We start from the raw sequence: 18,131 nt of genomic DNA on the forward strand, positions 1-18,131 counted from the left end.
TCAAAATTCAGCCTTATACCTATCAAAACCTAGCATTAAATGCTTTGTGCATATAGCTATAAACTCAACACTTGAAGGTTTCAACATGACTCAGCTTCCACTAGATTTTTACTTCACTCAACTTACATTGACATATCTCAACTAGACATCTAAAGATAGTTCGACAGCATTTGAAAAAACTTCAAATTTTGACTTGGCATCTTTACTCATGCAGATTTCTTCCTTGTAGTACTCCTTTCTCTTGGAACTGATGTATGATATAACTTTGTGTATCAGTCCCAAACACCTTTCTTTTGCTTAGTTGGATGAAGTGTGATCACTTGACCTCTTGGGTGAAGTGATCCCTCCATTTGATGTGTTGTACTCATCTTTCTTCTTCCAAGTCTTATTCATTTACCCTCTTATTTTTTCAACATCAACCTTCTCTTTTCCTTTTTTTATTTTTGTCTTGGGTGTTTTTGACTTTGTTGGGCAATTTCTGCTGATATGACCAGTCTTCAAGCAACTGAAACATGTAGTTTGATTTAACCATGTGCTTTAATTCTCTCTAAAATGTGTCCTTATGCAATTTTTAGGAATGTGTCCATACTCCTAACAATAGTGACAGCTATACTTGGTGTTCTAATCCCATTTATGGTGATGACCATGGTTGTTTCCTTTTGCAAGTTGATTGGGTGTCCACATAGGCTTTGAACTACATTCAAATGCTCTATGTCCATACTTTTTGCAATTGTAGAAGTGACCTTTAAATCTTGTTTTCCTTATGGTATTGGTTCTACATTCATGTGTTTGATGTCCTTGCTTTCTACACTTGTGACAAAAACTTGCATTTTTAGGCTTATCGTGTTGATGATTGTTCTTGTTCTTGCATACATTAGAGGTATGTCCTTTTTTACCATAGAAATGACAAGTAGGTTTAGTGTTCTTACCTTTTTTACTCCTTCCTTCTATAGTCTTGGATGATTCTCCTTGCTCAATGCTAGTGTAACCAAGTCTTGAAGTATCATTACTAGCCCTTGGTGGTTTTAGTAGTTGTTCAAAGTACTTGATAGCCCCATTGGGTTTGTTGAAGCTTTCTACTATCTCCTCTCTTTTCATTTCATTCTAAAAATTTTCATTTTGTATTTTTACAGTGGAGATCTCAATGTCTTTGATGTTTAGCTCATGATGAGCATTCATCATCTGGCTTAAGATGTCCAGCTGCATGTTTGAGATTCTTTCAAACTCAATTGTCTTCTTCTCCAGTCTATTTGTAAGATTTCTCTTTTCATCTTCTATCATGACCTTGTCTTCAATGGCTCTCTCTTTTTGTTCAATCACTTTACAAAGCATTATGGCTTGTGATTCTTGTTCAAGATTGAGTAATTTGATTTCTTCAGCTTGTGCTCTATTTTTCTCCATCAATTTAGCTATTGCTGCATCAAATTCCTCGGAATCTCCATTGGAAAACACTTGTGTGGTATCAATCTCCTTGTAGTGTATATTATTCTTAGCTATGGCTATATCCTTCTTTTCAAGGACTTTCTCAACTCTTCTTTGGCTTCTTCCAATTTGTGTAGAGCGAGGTGCACATCAATCACCTGATTGTCTATGATCTTCCCAAGTTTGAAGACTTCCATCTTTATACATTTTCTCTAAGTTGTTAGGCTTCTTCTTGTGAGAACTAGCTCTTTGATACCAATTGTTGGAAAGTTCAAAATGGGAAGAGTATTTTTGAGAGGGGGGGTGAATCAGAAGTATTACACTTTTAACTTTTTCAGCTCCTTTAAAATATATAACTAAAAATGAGATGCATGCATGTAAACATATTAAATGAACATAAAGTGAACATACATAACATCAGATTTGGTAACCCAGAAACCCTCCAGGAATAAGAAGGTAAAACTAGGGTGGGGATGATACCTACAAAAATCATTGCAGCAATAATTGTTTGACCACTTCTGATGGCCTGCCCTATGAAAGGCATGCCCAGTTAAAGGCTCTACACTATGTCAATAGTGACCTGGTTAGAGGATTTACAAACACTTTACATAAAGTGTCACCCTATTAAAGGATTTACAATAGACTGTTAAACCCACCTAATTCAATAGGATTTTCAATTACCTTCTCCAAAGGTTCTCCCTCCTAGCTGTTAAGCTAACCTATCAATATAGGATTTCTAACATATGATACAATGGCAAGAAAGTATTAGGACAATAAATCTGATAGTATGAAATCTTTAATTTCTAGATTCAGGTACTTGATCTACTCTCTGATGTGACCCTTGCTTGATCTGATCTTCATTCTTATCCCTTATATAGTTCTAATCAACTGGATATGTAATTGTTGCTCTGTTCCTCTAAGTCTTTCACACTTGACATTGAATTTTTCTATAGTTTACCCATACATTGTTTTCTTCCACATGAAAAATGGGGTTTTTTTCCTCCTTTTAAAGATTGTGAAGACTTAGGGTTAGATATGGATCTACGATCCATATTGAATCTTAAGTTCCTACTCATTCCTTGCATTTTTCTCATTGGTTGCATGCCTTCTCCATTTTTCTAATTGGTTGCATGTTGATTACATAGGAAACATAAAAGATTCATCCTTATCCTTTTTCTCCTTCAAAATCCTTCTATGTCGACTCCAAAAAAATGGTTTACATCTGAGTTTGTGAGGGCACCAACTCATATGTTGATTCTGTGTTTCTCGGCACATACTAGACTATTAGTGCTCGGCACATACACTATCCTAGTTTGCTCGGTACCTATTACATTTTGGCTCACACGCACTTGTTACATTCTGGCTCACTCCGCACCTATATAATTCTGGCTCACTTGGCATATGAAGCACTCTGACTTGCTCGGCATCAACTGTGACTCGGCACCTATATATCACTTGGCACTTATATAATGCTTGGCACCTAAAGTCACTAGGCACTTATTGGAATTCTGACTTGGTACACACACTATGACTCGACATACATAGTGTACTCGACTTCAATATAAAAAGTGGTTAAGTGTATTGACACTCAAATGTCAAAACTATTCTAAGACCAGAAAAAATTTATATTGTAATACCCCTCCTTTTCTATCATTATATACTTAGTTGTTAAAGTTTTATATGATTCCCCTATAGATGTATTATGTCTTATTTAATGATCGAAATGTAGTACTTTGATATGTTGAGTAAATGATTATGTCAGGTTTTAACAATTTCCTACTTCCAATGATGATGTTTTAATTTTTCTTAGTTAATGAAATTATTTTTATGACAATGTCATATGGTGTGTTTTAAAAATATGTTTATTATGTCCTCATAATGATGAGATGTTCATGTTAGAATACATTGTTATTTATATATAAGATTTACTATTATACTTACCCCATACTTGCATGTGTATGGTGTTTGTGTCTATTTGACTTTTATGTTTGACGTGTCTCATATGGTTGAGGGAGGGAGTCATAGTCACCTACTAGTCATGATCTACACAATGTACCACTCCCCACCATTGTTTGTTTAGCTTAGATATATATGCACATGTACATGCTCATCTTTTATACAGATTATAGGTATTAGGTATCGACTTCCCTGAATTGTCAGGATGGGCATACCCTATCACAATAACTCAATGGTAAGAATGGGGAGATAATGTTCAAGTTCAATCCTAGCCAAAGCCAAAATACTTGTCCTGCAAGGACGACTTGTATCTAAATGTCTACTTTTTTTAACCCATGAGTTTATCTTTGCCTATGTTGTTTAATTTTTAGTTTTGGTTAGTTTTGGTAATATTGATTTTCTATGGATTTGACTATGTAAGTTATTTGGTAATGATTTAATTATAATACTTAGGTCAATCATATAATATTGAGAGTTATTAAATATTATTTGATTAAAAAGAAAATATTAAAATATGAGAATGTTTAATTAATTAAAAACTAATTAAATATGTTCTTTAATTGAAAAGGCTTAATTTGGAAGTCTAAATTTAGAAAATTGGTCAAAGTGAAATTAGAATCTGATGATATTTAATTATGCTTTAATTTAAAAGTTTAATTTAAGAAGTTAAATAAAAAGAGAATTAAAAGATTAAAAGATTAAAGATTTAATATTATTTTATTATATTTATTTAATAATAATTAAATTAGAGTTGCATTTAAATAATGAGCTTTAATTATTATTATTAATTTAAATAATAAACTACACTTTAAATAGTGTTTACACTAATTAATAAAATGTAGGAAAAGAAAATAAATTTAATTAAAAATTTATTTAAGTGTGCATGAAAGGATTAAATAATAAAAAGTTAATAAAAATTTTATTTTAAGGAGAGGTCTTTTCAAAAACTAGAAACCATAGATAGAGTTAGATTCTTTATTAAGAGATTCGAGCTCATTTTCTACACACACAAGGTTTGGGGAATGAAATTTAGAATTGGATCAAGAGAATTGTTGAAAGTTTTGGGGTGTTTGGATTTGCATGTGTTCATAGATTGTCTCAGATTTTAGCTGTGGTTTTGAGGTAGGGTTTGAAAGCCCATTATAGAATTTTATTGAAAGCTCTGTCTACTTCTTTTTTTTTTGGTGCTTTCACAATACTTATTGATTTTTGGATATAGAATTATGTTGCAGATTTTGAAAAGGAAAACTTATTAATCAAGAAAATTTGATTGTAGAAAAACTGTAGAAAATTATTATGGTTGTATTCTTATAAAACCCTTTTCTAATATAAGAAAAATTCTATTACAAGAAATTGAAAAAAATAAAATAAATTGAACAACTAGGGTTTCAACTTTAAATTGCCATTAGAACCATATGATTATCATGAATTTTCTAAATAAAGATTAATTGATAGGAAAGCATCTTGTGACTAAACTATGCATGCATGAAAAAACAAATATACTAAAAATAGAAAGCTAAGCATATTATGGTTCCATGATTTGAGAGATCAAGGGAATGCAAAAATAGTGATTGCATGTTTATTTTTATTTTATAAAAATATAATTTAATTTTTGGATTTATTTATTTTATTTCATTTTTAAAAAAATTATTTAATTTAATTTTTAGAATTTTTTTTAATTTTTTTTAATTATGATTAATTATTAATTTTATATTTTTAAAAAAATTGAAAAAATAATAATAAGTAATAATTTTAAAATTTTAAAATTTAAATAAATATTATTCATTTAGCTAAAGTGAATGTTAGTATCAGTGATACTTTAAGTCTAGTCAAACTCTTAGTTGCATATTGAAAAAAAATATTTATTAATGCAAGATGGAAGTTAATAAATAAATATTTATAATTTTATTATATTTTAAGAGAAGTTGTGGTAAAGTTCACTTTGTAATCATCTAGTTATTAACTATTTGACTTGATTAGAGAAATTATAAATAATTCAATTAAATTTTTTATTTTATCTCTAGTTGAATTATGAATTAAAGGAAAAGCAAATATTAATATTGGACTTAAATAGAAGTCAAATTAATATTTTAGAAATGAAATTGATATTAACGTTTAGTCTAATTATATACATTTATGTTATTAATTAAATTATTTATGATTTAAGATTATTTAAATTAATAACATGATAATATTGTATGATATTTTATATGCACAAAGTGATTTGACATTTAAATACTTATTGATCTAAATAAATATATTAGCATAACAATTTAAATTAACATGTATATTCTTACTTTATTTCTAAACACATCCTTATAGCCCAAACTAAACAAGTGAAAATGTTGGAATTAAATCATATGACTGAAAACTATGTGTTTTCTTATATTCTATTTACAGTGTTGTGATATTTATTTCATAATGATTCGTTTGTGAGTTGTTTAATTGGCCAAGTTAGAATGTGCACTAGAGGCATTTTTGAGATTTATTTTATGATTATTTGACTTGATGCCATGATGTACTTTATGGTTTGAATTGAGATTTATGAGATTTATGCTATTGAGCATTTATGGGAACTTGGATTTTGAGAACCAATGTTATTTTTGGGCTACCTGTTAAGGAACCAAATTTGATCAGTAGTACTTTTGTGGTATGAGACACAATTGTGGTTTGTGATTTTTGGGAGGGTAGTCTAGGTGCATACCTATCAGAGTTGCTTGCAATGGGGGTTGGGGCCCAAAGTGGCTACTAAGGTAAGTCATTGTAAGTTGTGTAATACATGATAACATAGCAATTAAAATATTTAGAAAACTTTAAAAAGATAAGTTAGATATTTTTTCTTGCCCATGTCTTGAGTGCTTGTATATGCTAAGTATGGGAATAAGATGATACCTAGTGAGAGGTATGAGTAGTTTTCCTCGAAATCATGAGAGTGTACTATGGTTCCACATGTGTCATGTTGAGGGTTCGAGGTCCAGAGTGACCAGTCCAAGGTAACTCAACACTTGAGGGTCGGAGATCTAGTGAGAGACCAGCCTAGGTTAACTCCTTCATGGCTTTTTTATATTTTCCTCTAGTGGTGTACTTATTAGATATTACTTTTGATGGTATATTTATTATGAGTTGTTACTTATTGATCGGATGTCATTTATTGTTGACAGTTGAATTTTATAGATGAGTGTTCATTATTTATTGGTGGTGTACTTGTTGTTAATGATTTACTTTTATTGATGACGATTGTTATCTGTTGGTATTGTTTTTGGACATGTCACCTTTGACTTAAGATGGATACCTTTCATTGACTTTATCTTGATTTGATAGTGTATTGTATTTGGTATCTGGATGTTGACTTGGTATGTGGTGTTTGTATTGGATTGAGTGTCCTTTCAATTTTAATTATCTCTTCTTCTCGAGTAGTTTGTGTTACCCTTGAGGTAGTTTTGGCCATTAGGATTCCTTGCCTAGGATTATTTTATCATTTCATTTTCCTTGTGTCGATTGTACATTATCTCTCCTACATGGTGGGAGTGGAAGCCTGACTAGGTGACCACACAGTTGGGAGGTAGTGTCTTCTTACCATTTGGGTCCCCCTCATATTTGTAGATGTTAGATGTGCATGGATGCAGTTGTACCTGTTAGAGTGGGGTTGTTGTTTCACCAAAAAATATATCTTTCAATGCCTGATACAACCACTCAACTTATAGTACACAGGAGGTAGTTAAGCCCTTGTCACAAATCCTTAAGGGAGCCCTAAACAAATTTCTATCAATCTCCCCCTCAACATTACCCAAGGGTTTGAAGATTCAAAACTGTGACCAAGCTCTAATACCACTTGTTAGAGTGGGGTTTTCATTGCACCAAAAGATTGATCTTTCAATGTCCGATACAACCACTCAACCAATAGTACATAGGAGGTGATTAAGCCCTTGTCACAAATCATGAGGGGAGCACTGAATAGATTTCTAATAGTACCATTATCATTCTTATTCTTATCCTGGAGACTTCTATTTATTTGATGTATCTATATATCATGTATTTTGTGTTCTTAAGGGATATTGTATTATATATTGATGTACTTGTATTTATTGTTGCATACCCTATGACATGTGTAGTGGATGTAATTCATTTGATAAGTTCTCATCATATCAATTGTATTAATGTATTTGCTTATTAGATGGTGTATATGTTATTTCTTTATGATCATGAACATGTACTTGAGACTTAAACTAACTTCTTAAATGTGACTCAACGTGAATGAACGCTTGAAGAATGGAAAACTATATTTGTAATTGCTTATGTGTATGTGTATATTGCTTCTGCATTATTACTTTGATATTGTTTAAAACTTTTTTTAAATAGTTCAATAAACATTGTAACATATTAGGTTTATTTCTCTTGGGTTCCTCAGCGGGGCATTACATATATGGCATAAAAATGAAGTGTTATAAAAAACTACTAATCATAAAACTACAATAATCCTGGTCAAAAAAATAAGAAAATATAGTGCATCTTGCTATGCACAAGAAGCTTAAAACATAGATGAAAACCAAATCTAAAGAATTAAAGATGTACAATAGCTAGGAAAGTATTATACTTCAATTTTTTACTTACCTTTCTCTATTGCTCAATACTTATCATAAAACCCACAAAAAGAAACATTTCAGTCAAGGAAGTTCATTTCATTTTCTCATCCACAGGGTAATATGGGATTGAACAGGCCTCTGCAATTGTCAGAAATTGTATCAATGTCTCAGTGACTCAAGGTGTACCATTTATTTAGCCATAGCCCTTAGATCCATAATTTTACCCCCTATTGTTGGGCATTTAATTTTGGAAGATTAAAAAACCATAAGAAAATATTAAGAAAATGCTAAAAGAATTATGTGAGCTTGTAGAATTAGGCATTGATACAGAATCTATGACTTAGCCATAAGAGCTAAAAAAAACTTTAAAATGCTTAAAAACAATACTATATTCTATTTTTAGAAGCTACATAATTTCAAAGAAATTATATAGATCCTAACTGACTAGAGAATCATCAACCAAAGTATTAGCAAAACCCATAATCTTTGTGTGATTTTAGGGATCGACACAGAATCCCCACCATAATAGCTATAAATCCCCCCAAATGGTTAAAACCATAGTACATTTTATACACAGGCATAAAATTTCAAAGAAATTAGACAGAAAGATGAAATTTCACACACCCTACAAAAAAATTGAAAACACTAAAACCTTGAAACCAAAGAGAATACCATAATAATAAGTTAATGTTAGATACCCACTTGGGGAATGACCTAATCTTGCCGAGAGTTCAACTAGTGTGTTTAGTGCCAAAAGGAGGTGATGATTTCAGCTGAATACTAATGCTAATAGGGAATTTCCAACTCTTGGAATTTCTATTGTTAAAAAACTTGATTTATGTTATTTGCTTATGCACAAGCATTTCTGTATAATTTACAATCATAACATTAATGATGTGAAGATATTAAGGACAACAGGCTCATTTAAAAATATTAAATGTTGTAATGTTACTATTAAATGTTACATCAATGATGGTGATGGTAAATTTCATAATATTTGTAATATGAATGTATTTTTTCATTGTCTTTTTCTTCTCATGGACCAATAGAATCTTTAAAAATTCATATTTTTCATCTTTTAAATTACATTCAAATTAATACAACTTTTGCAAACCTTAATATATCTCAAAAATTTTAGAAATTTATGTGCTCCCTCAAAATAATATAGAATATAATGATTCTATAAATTACCGACCTTTGAAACTAATAATAAGCAATGCTTATATGTTACACTACAAATTAAACAAGCTATACATACACATTGTGTCATTTACATTGATTATATGAATTCTCACTTAACAATTAATCAAGCAATACGTATATGTCACATCATATAGGTAATAATTCAATATAATTTATCAACTAAAATTCAAGAAATAATAAACAGATAAGTTTAATATAAATAAAATCATTTATAGCATATTTCCTAATCTAAATTTTGAAGAATAAGCCAGCTTTCATATAAAATAAACCCATCCATCTTGCACGTCAACCCACGTATAGTTGAGATTGGAGATTATTGTCTGATCATATTCAACTTTGAGTTTTACAAATGGAGGATGAGATTGAGAGGTGTGTGAGATGGGCGATGCAAGGAGGAGAATAATTTGCAGATGGAAGGAATCAGCGAGGCAAGCTATGATGGCCGATGGATGTTCTAATGAAAATATTTCACGCTTTACTTAAGCGTTTGCGATATAAATTCAGGTTAAATTGTTTCTATGTGATGTTCTTTGTATATAACTGATGTTGTCAAGGTCAATAACCCAAACTTTCCAAGGGGTCATCTATTCTAGTACTAGGATATTAGAGTTGGGAGCATAGAGTTTTTTCTATAGTTAAAACTATTTTGTGTACAATTCTATTTATAAAACTTTCAACAAGTGTTATGTCATATGTACTATTTACTAGCATTTGCACCTCAGAGAGATTCAAGAGATAAACTGATAGAGAATTTTATGAATATTATCATTAACTGAAATTGCATATATCACTAAAGGGTTTATCATATTTTTCGTATGATTTATGAGATTTTTGGTCATGAAACAATAATGGCCATGGTGGTCTAAAAGTGCTTCACAACAAAGGTATTTTTCAACTCCTCAAGTTATCTCTACTAATGAGATTTTCACAACACTTATAATTTCAACTTCCCAAGTTATCATTTTCACAAACCGTGTATGGTTGATATGATTAACTTTTGCATTTTAGGTGAGTTTTTGACATGTTTTTGAAGTGGTGTAAAGTTCATTATAATGTTCTTGATTAAGTTTGGATGTGATTGTGTAAAATGAATTTATTAGCAATATTTTCCATTTTAATAATATTGATTAACTTATGGATATGATTGTGTAAAATAATTGTATTAGCAATATTTGGAAATATATTTCATGATTCATCATCAGTGTCAAAGTTTAGGGTTACTTTTTTAACTTTTTCATCCTATGATGAATTTCCAAGTCAAATCATTGATTCTAATAAAAACAAAAGAAGATACACAAGTAAATGGTGTGCTACCTTACCCTCCACTAAGTAGAAAGTTAGAACCACCATTGAGTTTGGTAAATCTTGTAACTATATTGTTGAATATTTTTCCAATAGAACATGTTTTAAAAGACACATATTTATTTATTCGATCATTATGAATGAAACCATATTGTTTTCAATTCCTTTTATCATTTTAGCTTTATAAAATTTTAAGTTAAAATTAATTTTCTAATCTCAAAAATATTTTATTCTATAATATTCTTTCTTTCTTATAAAGTATTAAGAGTGAACTTTTATGTTGGTTAATAGTATTTATTATGAACTTTTATAATAATTTTTTTGTATTTGTCCAAACATAGACTTAAGCTGAAATATTTAAAATACTTTTCTAAATGAATCACCTTAAATCATTAATATATTAAATTAATTTAAATTTAAATTTTTTTTGGAGATTGTTATTAATTTCAATTAAAATAATTTTAAGAAACTAGTTATTTAATCTTTTATAAGTTATGAAAAAATCATTTTTAAAATTTAAAATTTAATTTTAAATGCTTGAGAATATTTCTATTAATAATCATATAAAAAATAAAAGATAAGTTACATGAGGTTTAATTTTTTTGTTAAAAGCTTTCAACAGTGTGTATGTATATATTTAATTTGAAATATTTTAATTTTTCGGGAAAAAAATTTTGATACAATTAAGTTTTAAATAAACATAAGATATTTATTCTAGATTATTGGTGAAGTTGATTGAAATTAAAGGAAAAATATTTGATATAATAATTTTATAGATTGTAGTTCAAATCTAATAATAATGAGTAGGTTGGAAATAGGATATTTTTGTTTGGGATAAATTTTAAATAATGAATATATTAAGTTATGTAAATATTATTTAAATTTTATTAGAATAATAGTAATTTTCTAGTCCAAAGTCAATAGCACATCTGGTTGAGAGCGGAGGCATGAGGCTATGGTTACCCCCACAGTCTCCGGTTCAAACCTCTCTCTAGATTAAATTGGCGGGACTATTGTAGGAGCATGTTGTCCCACCTACAAAGGATTAGTCTCACCTTAGCTCACCTCTTTTGAGCACTAGGCTAGGCCATGAGGATACCTCTTTCATAGCAACAAAAAAAAAAAAAATTAGTTGAAATTAAATTATTGAAAATATTTGAATTGCTCATATTTAAAATTAACTTACATTATTAAATTTGTTTTTTTTTTTAATATTAGAAAATGTTGAACATTTTTCTTGACTAATAGTCATTATTTTAACTATAATTTTAAATTTTAAATTTAAAAGTTAAGATTTTTTTTAATTAATTAATTTAATCAATCGTCATAAACCATATACCCAATTTTTTAACAAAGTTCTAAAAATATTCCACTTAAGCTCACAAACATTTTGTCAAATCTTGATCTTTCATAGAAACAATTGGTCAAATCTGAAACCAAAAGAATATAAAGATCAAAGGAAAGGTAAAGAGAGAAGGAAGAATTATTTAGAAGAAGCAAATGAAAATGGAATAACTCAAATGAAACTAAGAGAACAATATATGTCACAGTAAGATAAACATATTTTATATTGGTTGATAATTTTTTCTAGTGGAGGTGGAATAGCAAGGATAGAATCGACAATTTTGTCAAAAAAAAAAATATTAGCTAAACAAGTCAAAAGTAATGACAATTTTGTTAGGCAAAAACCACATGAGATAAAACAATACCACTAGTTTGGATGTGAGACATGGTTTGAGCATGAGATGCTAAATTGTATTTATGGTAGGAAGTTCCCTAGAAGCCTATCGACTTAATTATAAAGTTGGTCGAGTTATTTAGATCGAGTGTCAAGTGTTGTCATTCTCATAGGGATGGGTTCATATGAACCACTACTTGTGAAAACATGGGTCAACAAGTTTAATTTAAAAAGGATAGGCTTGTTGTACTCCTACTCGAGAAAACATGAATCAATAAATTTGACTATAAAAAAAAAGATTACGCACTTAAATATTAATTATTATTTCTTAATTTAATTTAATTGCATCTAAATGAATACTAATAACCTTCAAATTTCTTGATGTACAATTTCTTTTATGAAATAATTTTTAGAAACGTTAAAATTTTCTTATTATTCTTAAACAATGTACTATATTTTATACAAATACTAAATACATAAAAATTAAAGAAAGTATTAAAAATAATCAAAACATTAAATAATACATAAATTATTAGATGCACAATACATGAAGTAGCTATTTGAAAAAACCATTAAATCACAAATGTCAATGAAGGAGACAATTTAATGTTAAATTCAAAAATAAAACTTTTATTATAAGCTATATAATATTGTAATGTCATTCATAAAAAAGAATAAACAATAACTTGATATTTGAAATGACTATTCCTAATATGAGTCAAAGAGAAATAAATTGATTTTTTTTCTAAATTTTTGAATATAAAAGTAACTATATATAATAAACTTGTTTGAATTTTTCAATTGTATAAATGATTGAGTAGACTAATTAAAAAGTTTAATGCAATAAATACATTAATATTTATATATATATATATATAATCAATTCATATATCGTAGACAATTATTTCTTAAAATCACTTTTTATAAGCAATAAATATTTTATTTCTTCTAGAATTTTCTATACAAAACAAGATATACATATTAGAGACAATTATAAACCAAATTTCATTTATATTTTTAGACTTGGTTTATTTCTTTTGACTAGGAACAAATTTGAAAAGGGGAATGAAATTGGAAGCAAGAAAATTTCAATGCACATTGTAGCATTCCCTACTTCACTCTCAACCAAAATAATCCCATGCCTTGACTCTCAAAAATCTCCCAAGGGCTACATCATCTCCATAAGCCCCTATTATGATCATGGTAAAGTTGATAAGTCTAAAGATTACCTCAATCACCTTTGGCAATTTAGAACCTTGTGCAATTGGAACATTCAAAGTTCCCACCTTCAACTTCAAGAATACATGTGAATTTGGGTCTTACTATAAGAAACACCATTATAAAAATAAATCTAAATTAATAGAAAATTCAATTTGAACACTTCTACTTTAGCCTCTTTTCTATTTATTTTTTTCCAAATATTATGATTTTGCATCTATAAGTGACTTCCTAATGATGAGGGATGCTTACAAAAACTTAGTAAAATTAAAGATAATATTTTGGTTGATGTTAATTGTTAGTTTTCAATGTTATTGCATCAAGGTTCTTAAGTACAAATATATTGAGTCAATTGATAGAAAACAAAAGTCACATCAGTATCCATCTACCCATCGAATACTAAATTTTACCAATGAGAAATTTCTTTTAAAAAAAACATTGACTCTCTCCTTCATAAAATTTATAATATTTTGATGGCTAAATTGACACCTCAAAAAATCAATACTTGAAAACCCTAAAAAATCACCTTTATAAAGACTCGCAACATAAAAATCAATTTCTAATATGTATATAAAAAATATAATACGAACACACACACACACACACACACACACATATAAACAAACTCAACCCTTTCAACTACAATAAAGTATTGAATATCATGGAATCAATGCATAAAATAGGAGTGGAAAAAATTGTTAAAAAGGAAGATAATATATAGTGACCAAGACAACACCATACATGGTGGCTTCCAAATTTCTTTCTTAGTGCCAATAAGAAGAGGAGGTTTATAAAAAGGCTCACAAGAGTGATTAAGTTAAGCCTTTTGAAATCATATGAAAGATTATAGATGCAAGAGAAGGTATAATAATTCATATTGCAAGCTCTCGAGTAAAATGAGAAAAATTTCCATCAGAAGATTTATGGGGCTTATGAAGTGAGAAGTTTGTGGTGAATTGGAGGTGTGGCAAGGGTGGGATAGGGAATCAGTATAACATGCACTAAAAATATCTAGCTTCCAATTGCATTCTCCATTTTCAAGTTGCTCCTAATTTATAGAACAAAAACAAGTGCACATATAAAATTGGAGTCTGGTTAGACTAGTATCACATGCACCAAAAATTTCTAGTTTCAAATTGCACTCTTTATTTCCAAGTTGCTCCTAGTCTAGAGAACAAAGACAAATGGACATATAGAAATAGAGGCTGGTCAGATTATGATTTGTATCTTAACAAGATATGGATTGGCATGTAGGGTGACATTACTTTATGTGAAAGCTAACAAAGATTCAATAACATATCACTTAGTTTACATGTCAAATCCAAAAATAAACATATTTTATTTTATTTTATAATTGAAAGATTATTTTGTAACAAGTTCACATTTGTTTGCAATGTTATCTTCAATTTCTTTTGTTAGTCCATGTCTTATAGAAGACAGGGAAACAATGTTTTCACTTGCCTCTTTGTAAGGAAACATGCAAGAAAGAATAAAGAATATAAGCATTTCCACATAACCCACAATAGATCTGAAATAAATATGCAACTGAAATCCACATGCAAGAGAATAGACAACATACTCACAAAAATGTGGCACAAGATATACCCTAGGAAACCCTCATTAAGGGAGAAACCCATCCTCCAAAAGCATCCATCACCATGTATTATTCAACAAAAATACCATTGTAATACAACCATGGAAGCCTTCAAAGCCATAGCCACCACCAAGCAATCTATGTGAACAAGCATGAATCCACACATCCCATACCATGCTTGCAACCTTCACAAATGCTCCCTTGGCTAACCTGTCAAACCTTATCCCGCTCAACTCTTTCCCTTTTTTCTTCTCTCTTCTCATTTTCTCACACCAACAAGTACCCTTGTGGCTGCTTATATAGTAGCAAGTCCCACAAAACCACCAAGTGGTATTACATAAACCATGTGCTACCTAACCCCTTGACCCCACATTTAATATTGGAATGTTAATTCTTTTCCCCAGTATTAAACAATTACATGAAATATTATCATAATATTATAATACAACTCATCAAGAATATCCCATGGGAATCTTTATATGTTGCACGTCCATCTAGGTGCAACATTACATAATAAAATAAAACCAATATTATGCAATGTGTGCAACACCTATTTTCTCAACAATTTCCCACTTGTTGTATACATTACATAGGATCAATCTGTAGCCACATAAATGAACAAGGGAACAATCTCTCCTAGCGCATCCACCATCATGGTACTTGCAATGAAATCAAAGTATCCAACATCTCAAACATTAATGATCTCACCTCCTATTATGTCACTACCACTAGACATGCATAGAAGTCACCCAAAGAGAAAGCCACCCAACCTATCACATTAGAAGATCATAGAATCCTATACCAACTAAAATACCAAGCACAAGAAAACTGATACAAAGGTAATTGCATGTATCCATAGCTGAAATAGCACCCACAATAAGTGTCAAATCTATCTAACTATTCATACCTCCAAAGTTATACCAAGTGAATCTCACAAAATCAGCATATCCAATATGTAACCTACAATCACAAGTGTCAAGAGCAATACCTGCCATATATATACCAAGAAGCTCCCACTACAAAAGAAAATGTAAAATCTATAACCAATCCTCTCACAAAATCTTAAAGAAGTGAATTCATGTAGTCTAAAGGACATCCACAACATATAAACCAATAATCTACAAGAACAACTCTCATAACCAATCTCCAATAGTCTCCCAAGTTCTCCACAATCAATAGAGGAAAGAGATAAAGGAATCATTGATTAACTGCAGGTTATCATTGAGTCCTTGGGACAAGTTGATCGATTGAGATGCATAACACTAAGCAAGATGGTTGAGATGGGTTTCACTGCCAACACATTGGTCAATTTGACTGAGCAAGAGTTGGATGTTGTTATTAGGATCATGGCTGAAATATACAACCTTGATCTTCTTGTTGGAGAGAAATATGGTGTTAAATATGCAATTAGGATAGAAAGGAGAAGGTTTGATGAAGCAGAGAGGAAGAAGCATATGGAACTCTTTGCTATCATGGATGGAGAACAATGCAAGAGTGATGAGAATCCCTTAGACATAGTGTCTCAAGAAGGTAATTTATGCCTATCCATTGCTACATATGTTTGAATGGTAGAGTTATCATTATACTTGGTTTTTGTGTGCACATATAGATGCTTTCTTACTCTATTTTGTGCTTGTTTTCCTTTGGGGGACATATATGTTCTTGAGAAATTTATCAATTATATAGTTGCACATGATAGTTGTAGTTTGTTCTTCTAAGAACACTATTTCGTACTCCAGTGTCCACATTCTCCTCATGTTTACCTCTAGATATTCTCCTCACAAAGTCACGTGATTTAGATCATATTAGTAGGTAGCCTCTAAAGCTATAAAAATAGTAAATACTTGTAGCATTGTATATACCTTTGTGTAGAAACAGTTTCTTGTAATCACTCTTCCATTAAAATGAGAACTAAGAACTATTTCATTGTTTGTATTATTCGAGTACCATTGTTGCATCATTTGTAAAGATGCAATTTTTTGTATGCTTCAGCTCTTTAATGGGTTTTAAAACTTGTCTTCTCTCATAGTGTCAAATATGGTAATTTTCATTTCTAGGATCAGTTTTGTGATAGTTTTTAGCATTGACATTTCGGATCTTACTTTAGGATGTCTTATACATCATAAGAGAAGGCATTATGATTATCAATCATGGACTATGATCAACATTGATACTAAAAACTATCTCATAGTCTATTCAAGAAGACAAAATAATTATCTAGTATAGATTGTAGAAATTCAATACACCTTAGTAATTAAATCCGATACATATGTGACATGAACAATGATTAGTGGTGAAGGGGACGAGATTCAATAGCTTCTAAGATTCATCATTTCTATATGAAATGTATTCTTTGACTTATTGGTTATTTCTAATATTTGGTGAAGAGAAGAACTATATGTGGATTATAAGGGTCTATTAGATCATATGATGATAACTTAGTTGGGTTGTTGATACACGTCTATCAATGGAAGAACCTAATGGAGATAATAATATGATTCTTTCACAGAATAACTATCCCTTGAACCTAATACGGGAAATGATGATGTGTTTCTACTTCAAAATAGTGGTCATTTGAGTACAATAGTGAGTGGGTTAATGACACTGCTTGATAATAACAACTATTGCAGTGATCAGAAGCTCAAAGCTTGCAAAAAGTAGAGGAGAAAGTGCTCAAAAGAGTTTGGAGAAGATGGAAAAGATAGGTAAAGAGAACACCCTTTTATTATCAATGAACCAAGAGAACTTGCAAGAGGAAAAAAGATGGCCTTGACTATTTTTTGGATCTCTATGAGCAGTGTGGCAAGTTTTTGCTAGATGTTCAACACATCACTAAGGAAAGAGGGGAGAAATGTCCTACAAAGATATTTGTTTATAATGCTCTACAATCACCTCAAAAATATAGTGCATAGAATTTAAAACCACATCTTGGTTCTTTTATTCAAATAAGATTAGATAACTTATCAAGAGAGAGTGATATTGTTTGTGACATGGATCAAACTATATTTACTTGGTTGAAACAATGTTTTGATCAATAGTGTAGTAAATCTTCTTACATGTTCATCTATAAATGTTTAAATCTATGTCAAAATGCATGGTTGACCTTGTTCAACATGTTTTTCTTTCCTATATAATGATCATATTCATATTTAATGTGGTTTTGTTGGCATCCTTG

At 30.0% G+C, this 18,131-nt stretch overlaps 1 pseudogene; it reads left to right on the top strand.

Moving 5' to 3' along the window:
* LOC149579442 (floricaula/leafy-like protein pseudogene) overlaps positions 1–17,868 on the top strand; it is a 59,903-nt pseudogene extending 42,035 nt beyond the window's left edge.
* The last annotated feature ends 263 nt before the right edge of the window (positions 17,869–18,131 follow it).

This window comes from Cupressus sempervirens, chromosome 1 (genome assembly GCF_028749045.1).
Source record: "Cupressus sempervirens isolate cs-2001-9-10 chromosome 1, ASM2874904v1, whole genome shotgun sequence".
Lineage (NCBI taxonomy): Eukaryota > Viridiplantae > Streptophyta > Pinopsida > Cupressales > Cupressaceae > Cupressus > Cupressus sempervirens.